This window comes from Branchiostoma belcheri, unplaced genomic scaffold, assembly GCF_001625305.1.
Source record: "Branchiostoma belcheri isolate BF01 breed outbred unplaced genomic scaffold, Haploidv18h27 scaffold153, whole genome shotgun sequence".
Taxonomy (NCBI): Eukaryota; Metazoa; Chordata; class Leptocardii; order Amphioxiformes; family Branchiostomatidae; genus Branchiostoma; species Branchiostoma belcheri.
Genome location: NW_017802969.1, coordinates 541,444 through 550,991, shown reverse-complemented (window position 1 = coordinate 550,991; position 9,548 = coordinate 541,444). Strand labels below are relative to the sequence as shown.

Genomic DNA, 9,548 nt, shown 5'->3' with positions numbered 1-9,548 from the left:
CCAAAAATTACTGGTCAAATTGTTGCCATTGCTGCACTTTTAAAGGAAACATGACAAGACTATATGCCTGGTGCTGACAGTCAGCCATCTGGGACACGTGTTGTGGGATGTGTATTGCAAAGGATGATGGGATAGTATCATTTCCCCCCCCTGTATAGGGACTGAGTGGGTGGACAAAACCGGTCCGGTGGCTTTTACTTGATTACGACACAAAGGAAAGCACCATGCTGATTTGCATAGGGAAGAATCAGACAACATCGTTCGTAGTAAAAAGAGACCGACTTGGAGACTAACAATAAAGTTGGTGATTAATAAAAACATTGAATTTATTGTTGAAATTATCATGTTACGTGTGCTGATTTGCATAGGGGTAAATTAGCTACAGCAACACCCTTAGAAAAAATATCAATAAAGACGACAGTGTGGTACTTGTTTTGATTTATTTGTAAAACTTAGATGCAGAAAATTGACAAATCTCTAACAGTTACATATGTAGTTTACAGAACACTTATGAAACAAACAATATTAACCAACAATCTAGTTTAAAACTTGTATGCTGCTAACTTATTTTATTTTTTATTCTACAGTATACCGTAGTTAGTTGAAAACAAACTGGTTAAGTGCTATAAGAGACGGACCATGTGCCTTGATGCCAAACGAACGGCCTCTTACCGTGTAACTCTGTCACTACAGTCTAAACAGTCCACATTCGCATTTTACACACGACTTCTGGTTCTAATCAACGGGCTAGGGAGCATGCATTGCATTGGTAATTTCACAATGTAGTCATGTAGAGAGTACACTACTGAAAAAAAGTAAATAAAAGCTCAGGTCACATTGCTAAAAGTGATCTACAAACCTCACTACTGACTCCAATCATACCACACAAGAGTAACCAAAACAACCGGAGGCAACTAATTGACAGACATCAAACGAACGGTGAATCTCTGTCACTATTGTCTACACAATCCACATTTGTATTTTACACTCTACTTGAAGTACTTCTAGATCTAATAACGATACTACGGAGCATACAACGATCATGATCGTGACAACAAGAAAAATTGTCTACTGGTTATCGAAATACTGCACTTTCGCCTTTTACACACTGCATTGTACTTCCAGTTCTAAACAGACTACTAGTAAAAGTATATATACAGGACATGCGTCGATCGTGATGCAAAATCGTCGTTTTTGTTGCATTTTCAAACGTGTTCGCTTTCTCTTGTGTGAGACCGCATGTGCTTCTTTAGACTTGCCAGCTGACTAAACTGCTTCCTGCACTCCTTGCATACGTACGGTTTCTCACCAGTGTGAGTCCGCATGTGAGTCTTCAAGTTACTTAGCGTACTGAACCGCTTGCCACACTCCTCACATTTGTACGGTTTCTCACCTGTGTAAGTTCTCGTGTGCTCCTTTAGACTACTCAGCCTGCTAAACTGTCGGTTGCATTCTTCACATCTATACGGTTTCTCACCCGTATGAGTTGTCATGTGGTCCTTTAGATGGACCAGCCTGCTGAACTGCCTGCTACACTCCTCACAGCTGTACGGTTTCTCACCAGTATGAGTCCGCACATGTCTGTTTAGATCTGACAGTTTTCTAAACGACTGGCTGCATTCCTCACATTCGTACGGTTTCTCGCCAGTGTGAGTCTGCATGTGTGTCTTCAGATGACTCAACTGACGGAACTGTCTGCTGCACTCGTCACAACTGTAGGGTTTCTCACCTGTGTGAGCACGCATGTGCTTCTTCAGAGTACCCCGCTCACTGAACTGTCTGCCACACTCTTCACATTTGTACGGTTTTTCCCCAGTGTGAGTGCGAATGTGCATCTTCAGTTTTGACAGTGTGCTAAAAGACCGGTCGCACTCCTCACACCTGTAGAGTTTCTCTCCCGTGTGTATCGTCATATGAGTCTTCAGACTACATTGAGTGCTGAACTGTCTGTTGCACTCTCCACACGCGTAGGGTTTCTCACCTGTGTGAGTCCGCATGTGGCTCTTCAGATTACCCAGCGTGCTGCACTGCTTGCCACAGTCATCACATCTGTAAGGTTTCTCACCTGTGTGAGTCCGCATGTGAGTCTTTAGACTTGACAACTGACTAAACTGCCTGCTGCACTCCTCGCATTTGTACGGTTTCTCACCAATGTGAGTTCTCGTGTGTTCGTTCAGATGGCCTACCTGGCTGAACTGCTTGCCGCACTCCCCGCACCGGTAGGGTTTCTCACCTGTGTGAGTCCGCATGTGCTGCTTCAGATGACTCGGGTAACGAAACTCCTTGCCACACTCGCTACACTTGTGGGTACGCGGAGCATCCTGCTCCCCATGCATATTCTCTCCGTTCAAATGAGATGCATATCCGGTGGCCATGGTAAACTACTGATCCTGCAGAAATGAAAAAAATCAAAATTGCATTTAAGTAAATATATCAGCTTCAAAGGGGTCAGTTGCATACTGACAAATGCACCTAAACATGACAGTTAGCTAGACATGCAGGAAATAGGCGGATGTGGAACTCTAGAATCAATAAGTTAAAATGACTCCATACTGCTAGGCATGTAGCAAAAGACCATGTGGTCTGAAAATTCATACATACCAAGATGCACTGACGCTTCAAAGTACTGCACGATGTTTTCACGACGACACAGATCCTCGGCTGCAGAGTCAGTACTGACAGAAACAGAGCAGTCAGGGACGCGTTTATATAGGGACTGAGTGGGTGGATAAAACCGGTCCGGTGTGTTTTACTCGATTAAGACACAAAGGAAAGCACCATGCTGATTTGCATGGAGAAGAATCAGACAACATCGTTCGCAGACAAAAAAGACCAACTTGGAGACTTATAATAAAGATGGTGATTAATAAACACATCAACACATTACATCTCTGAATGTATTGTTGAAACTATCATGTTACCAGTCCACTCTGTCTCACTGTATATTATATATAAATGCCCTTGTTCTATGTCAAGGACATTTTCTCGTATCACGCGATTCACGACCGATTTGAAGTACCTGGTACCGCCACAGCGGGAGTAGGTGGTCAACAAAGGTCTTACCTGTCTTTCAAAACTGCCCAGAGTTGATATAGGGCCGAAGTAAGATGGAAATCGCCTCAGATTGGGGAGAACAATGACACCACACGCACGGCTCAAAAATGGTGGTTCAGCGTCAGCGTAGGTCAAACCAATCGAGGGCAAAGGTTAAAGGTGACAAACCTGATCACCCGGCTCCAGGATTCTGTTGTTACGGACGCCTTGTCGAATATTGAATTTTTCTGGTATATCATTTAAACGATTGTCCATGCTATAGTTAATACAATTATAGTAAAATAGAGACGAAGTAAAATTACAAAAAAAGAAGAAGATATTTACGAAGGGGGTGCTGTAATGATGATGATGACTAGTTACGAGATATATGTTACACACTGGTCTAAAGGGTAAAGAGCATGGAGACAGGGAACATGGAAAAATGACGACGATGGTGACCAATGAATACGGCACATAACGCGCTTTATTGTTGAAACTGAGATGCAAAAATTTGACAAATCTCTAACAGCTACCTCTAGATAACAGAACACTGGAAAGAGTTCACTTTTTTTATAACAACAGTTCACTTTTTTTATATTTCACATTTTACAAACAACATCAATGTGCTGCAACCATAACTAAACGCTAAAAATCTAGTATATTTACAGATGCTAAAACAAAGAAAACTACATTTCCATGAATGCTTCACAAAACGCTACGGATCTAGTATATTTTCTTGCCTGTATTTGTACATGTAGTTGACTAAGTTATAATGACACAAAACTTGTGGTCAAACGAATGGTGTCCTACCATGTATCTATTGTCTATAGTGTAGTAAATACTACACGTTTGCATTTCAAACACGACTTCTAGCTCTAATCAACAGGCTATGGAGCATGCATCGCTTGTACATTAAAACACCGCTATTGTTTACTTGACAATGGAGTCGTGTAGACAGCACACTACTAATAGAAAAACAGTAAATACTAGACTTTACTAGTGTGAGTCCTCATATGTTTCCACAGATGAGACAGCTAATTAAACTGCTTGCTGCATCCCTTGCATCTATACGGTTTCTCACCTGTGTAAGTCCTCATGTGAGTCTTCAAGTTACTTAGAATGCTGAACTGCTTGCCACATTCCTCACATCTGTACGGTTTCTCACCAGTGTGACTCCTTATGTGTCTCTTTAGATTTGACAGCCGACTAAACTGCTTGCCGCACTTCTCACACTTGTACGTTTTCTCACCAGTGTGAGTCCGGATGTGTCTCTTTAAGTGATTCAGCTCGCTGAACTGTCTGCCACACTCCTCACATCTGTACGGTTTCTCACCAGTGTGAGTTCTCATGTGCTTCTTCATAGTACCCAGCCTGCTGAACTGCCTGCTGCACTCTTCACACTTGTACTGCTTTTCACCTGTGTGAGTCCGCATGTGAATTTTCAGACTATATATCCAGCCTACTGAACTGCCTGCCGCACTCTTCACATCTATACGGTTTCTCACTTGTGTGAGTCCGCATATGTGTCTTTAGATTACCCAGCTGACTGAACTGCCTGCTGCACTCCTCACACGTGTAGGTTTTCTCACCGCGGTGTGGGTTCTGATATGAGACCTCAGTTGGACCAGCGTAACGAACCACCTGCTACATTCCTCACATTGATACGGTTTATTAGGAAAAGAGGACAACTTGGTCAAGATGGTGAACGCACCATGTTACGTGTGCTGATTTGTCTGAGGAGTCAGAGAACGTCCTTAGGAAAACAGGTACAGCATAGACAGCGAGGATGACAAATAAATAAGGCACATGACGCGTTTTATTGTTGAAACTGAGACGCAAAAAGTTGACAAATCTCTAACTCTAAGCTACCTCTACCTTACAGAACTGCAGTAAAACAAACATTTTGATGCAATACTAACTAACATGCTGCAACTGTAACCAAACGCAAAAGATCTAGTGCATTTACAGATACTAAACCAAGGAAAACTACATGTAGTTGACTACGTTCTATAACAGACGGACAATGACACATTGACGCTAAACCAACGGTGCCCTACCATATCCATGTAGCCATTGTCTAATTCTAAACACTACACTGTCGTATTTTATACACGACTTCTAGCACTGACACTTACAGAAAAAACAGTGAAAAAGGGGGTTTCACTTGCAAGAGAATAATAAAATAAGATCAAACAGCATGAACAGTTAAAACGATCCCACCCAGTAACCTTTACAAAGACGTTGGCAGGCTTTCGCCGGTGTGTGTTCAAATGGGATCCTTAATAGGCGATGATCTAAAGAGACGCATGTGTCTCTTTAGATCAATCGGCCCAACAAAACACACGCCGCACTCCTCACACATGTGCGGTTGCACCAGTGTGAGTCCGCATGTGAGTCTTTAGATTACCCAGCCTGCTAAACTGCTTGCTGCATTCCTCACATCTGTAGGGTTTCTCACCTGTGTGAACCCGCACGTGCATCTTTAAATTTGACAGTGTGCTAAACGACCGGCTGCACTCTTCACACCTGTACGGTTTCTCACCTGTGTGAGTCCGCATGTGTCTCTTTAGATATGACAGTGTACTAAACGACCGACTGCACTCCTCACATCTGTACGGTTTTTCACCAGTGTGAGTCCGCACGTGCTCCTTTAGATGTCCCAGCTCGCTGAACTGCCTACTGCACTCCTCACATTTGTATGGTTTCTCACCAGTGTGAGTCCGAATGTGCTTCTTCAGACTACCCAGCTCACTGAACTGTCTGCCACACTCCTCACATCTGTACGGTTTCTCACCTGTGTGAGTCTGCATGTGTTTCTTCAGATTATAAAGCAGACTAAACTGCCTGCCACACTCCTCACACCTGTACGGTTTCTCACCTGTGTGAGTCCGCATGTGTCTGTTCAGATTACCCGGCAGACTGAAAAGTTTGTCACACTCTTCGCACCTGTACGGTTTCTCACCCGTGTGAGTCCACATGTGTTTCTTCAGATTACCCAGATCACTGAACTGTCTGCTGCACTCCTCACACGTGTAGGGTTTCTCACCGGTGTGGGTCCTGATATGCCTTCTCAGGCAAGCCAGCGTCCTGAAGCATCTGCTACATTCCTCACATTGATACGGTTTCTCACCCGCGTGAGTCCGCATGTGAGCCGTCATATTACTATGACTGAAGCATTTGTTACATTTCTCACACCGGTACGGTTTCTCACAGGTGTGAGTCCGCAAGTGTTTCTTCAAGTCATTTGGAAAGCGAAACGACATGCCGCACTCGCTACACTTGTGGGGACGAGAACCCTGCTCTCCGCGCCCATTCTCTCTCTCCGCTTGTTTCAGACGGAATTCAGCTGTCGCCATGTCGAACCTACAGGACATGTAAAATTCAACATTTAGAGATTTGATTTTAAAAACAAATGGACACTCCGGTTTTGCAAGGAGACAATGTATTTGAGGGACAAAATAAGAGTTTCCAGGAAAGACAGACGTCCTAAACTGAAGTCTCTACTCCACTATACCACTAAACTCTAAAACGGACTCTAGGCCGGTTAACATGGGTAAGTATGAAAAGTTAATCGAAACGTGGACACACAAATGGTTCTTTACACATTTACAATGCATTGCAACATGGTCTTGGTCATACATAGAAAAATATAGGAAAACAAAGTCATATTCCGGACTTACCAAGACGCACTGACGCTCCAAAGTACTTCACGATGTTTTCACGACGACACAGATCCTCGGCTGCAGAGTCAGTACTGACAGAAACAGAGCAGTCAGGGACGCGTTTATATAGGGACTGAGTGGGTGGATAAAACCGGTCCGGTGGGTTTTACTCGATTAAGACACAAAGGAAAGCACCATGCTGATTTGCATAGGGAAGAATCAGACAACATCGTTCGCAGAAAACAGAGACCGAGCTGGAGACTAACAATAAAGTTGGTGATCAATAAAACAACAACATACTAGTATTACGTGTCGGAATTTATTGTTGAAATTATCATGTTACATGCGCTGATTTGCATAGGGGGAAATTAGACAACATCCTTTGGAAAAAGATCATTAAAGAAGATAGGTAGGCACAACATTACGTGTTTCTATTTATTGGCGAAGCAAAGAGGCAGAAAGTTAACAAATCTCTAACACCTACAGCTACTTACAGAACACTTAAAAACAAACAACACTCCACTGCATCTAGAACTAACATATATGCTGCTACCTAACTCGAGATTTTACATTCTAAGAATAAAGTATACTGCGGTTACTTAAAAGCAAATCAACGAAAATTAGTTTTACCTGGAAAGTGGACTATTGAGTGCTATAACAGACGGACATGTGCCTTCATGTCAAACGAACGGTCTTCTACCGTGTAACTACTCTGTCACTATAGTCTAAACAGTCCACAGTCGCATTTTACACAAGACTTCTAGTTCTAATCAACAGGCTAGGGAACATGCATTGTTTATTTCACCATTTAGTCATGTAGAGAGTACACTACTGAAAGAAAACAGTAAATAAGAGCTCAGGTCACATTGCTAAAAGTGATCTAAAACCTCACTACTGACTCAAATCATACCACACAATAGTACCTAAAACAACCAGAGACAACTAATTGACAGACGTTAAACGAACGGTGTCTTATAATTACCACGTGAATCTCTGTCACTATTGTCCAAACACTCCACATTCGTATTTTACACTGTACTTGAAGCACTTCTAGATCTAATAACGCTACTACGGAGCATACAACGATAGTGATCGAGACAAGAAGAAAACTTGTTTACAGAGTGTCGAAATACTGCACTCTCGCCTTTTTACACACTACATTGTACTTCTAGTTCTCTGAAACAGACTACTAGTATATATACAGGGCATGCGTCGATCGTGATGTAAAATCGTTGTTTTAGTTGCATTTTCACACGTGTTCGATTTCTCTTGTGTGAGACCGCATGTGCTTCTTTAGATTTGCCAGCTGACTAAACTGCTTCCTGCACTCCTTGCATACGTACGGTTTCTCACCAGTGTGAGTCCGCATGTGAGTCTTCAAGTTATTTAGCGTACTGAACACTCCTCACATCTGTACGGTTTCTCGCCAGTGTGAATTCTCATGTGCTCCTTTAGACTACCCAGCTGACTGAACTGCCTGCTGCACTCTTCACACTTGTAGGGTTTCTCTCTTGTGTGAGTCCGCATGTGAGTTTTTAGATTACCCAGCTGACTGAACTCCTTGTTGCATTCTTCACAACTGTACGGTTTCTCACCTGTGTGAGTTCGCACGTGCCTGTTCAGATTAGTCAGCTCGCTGAACTGTCTGTTGCACTCCTCACACGTGTAGGGTTTTTCACCGGTATGGGTCCTGATATGAGACCTCACTTGATCCATCGTAATGAAGCACTTGCTACATTCCTCGCATTGATACGGCTTCTCACCTGTGTGAGTCTGCATGTGTCGTTTCAGATGACTCAGCTCACTGTAGCTTTTGTTACATTCCTCACATCGGTAAGGTTTCTCACCTGTGTGAGTCTGCACGTGTCGTTTCAGATGACTCAGCAGACTGAAGCTTTTGTTACATTCCTCACATCGATAAGGTTTCTCGCCTGTGTGAAACCGCGTGTGTCTCTTCAACTGACTGGGGAAGCGAAACTCCTTGTCACACTCGCTGCACTTGTGTGTACCAGGAGTCCTCTGCTCTCCAAATCTGCTCTCTCCCTCGTTCAAATGAGATACAGCTCGGGTAGCCATGTTAAACTGCAAGAAGAAACCCAAATATCATGTAAAATTCAATATATCAGATTTAACGAAGTCAAGATGTTGTATAACTCTCATAGCGACAAATGCACCTAAACATGCCAATTACATTACAGTAACTATTCTGGTTTATAGAAACTGGTTGGGTTTATGTGGCGGTAAATCCGGTTTAAATGGTAGGAAGGAGATACCGAAAAATGCATGGCTTAGCAATATTAAATCAATAACTGGACAGATGTCTAACTAACTGAAGTCTCTACTCTACTATACTATACTCTAAAACGGACATTAGGCCGGTTTAAGTATAAAAAGTAGGTCAAAATGTAGACACACATACTGGTGTTTCACACATGTACAATGCATTGTGTGACCTGCAACATGGTCTTGGTCATACATAGATTAGGAAAACATAATCAAAGTCGATCCTTACCAACTTGAAGATTCACAGACGCTCGAGGTCCAAAGTACTGCACGATATTTTCACGACGACACAGATCCTCACGGCTGCAGAGTCAGTACTGACAGAAACAGATCAGTCAGGGACGCGTTTATATAGGGACTGAGTGGGTGGATAAACCGGTCCGGTGGGTTATACTTGATTACGAAACAGAGGAAAGTATATTGTTACATGTACTGTTTTGCATAAGGGAAATCAGACAACATCATTAGATAAAGATACAATCAGTTAGACAATAACGATAAAGACAACAACATGCATGTTAGGTGTTTCATCTTATTGTTCAAACTGAGATCAAAGGGACACTTGTCTGC

The 9,548-nt window shown here is 42.7% G+C and overlaps 2 pseudogenes; both read right to left on the bottom strand.

Moving 5' to 3' along the window:
• Positions 1–606: 606 nt before the first annotated feature.
• On the bottom strand, positions 607–6,750 carry LOC109465597 (annotated as a pseudogene).
• Positions 6,751–6,782: 32 nt separating this feature from the next.
• Positions 6,783–9,325, bottom strand: LOC109465593 (annotated as a pseudogene).
• Positions 9,326–9,548: the final 223 nt, after the last annotated feature.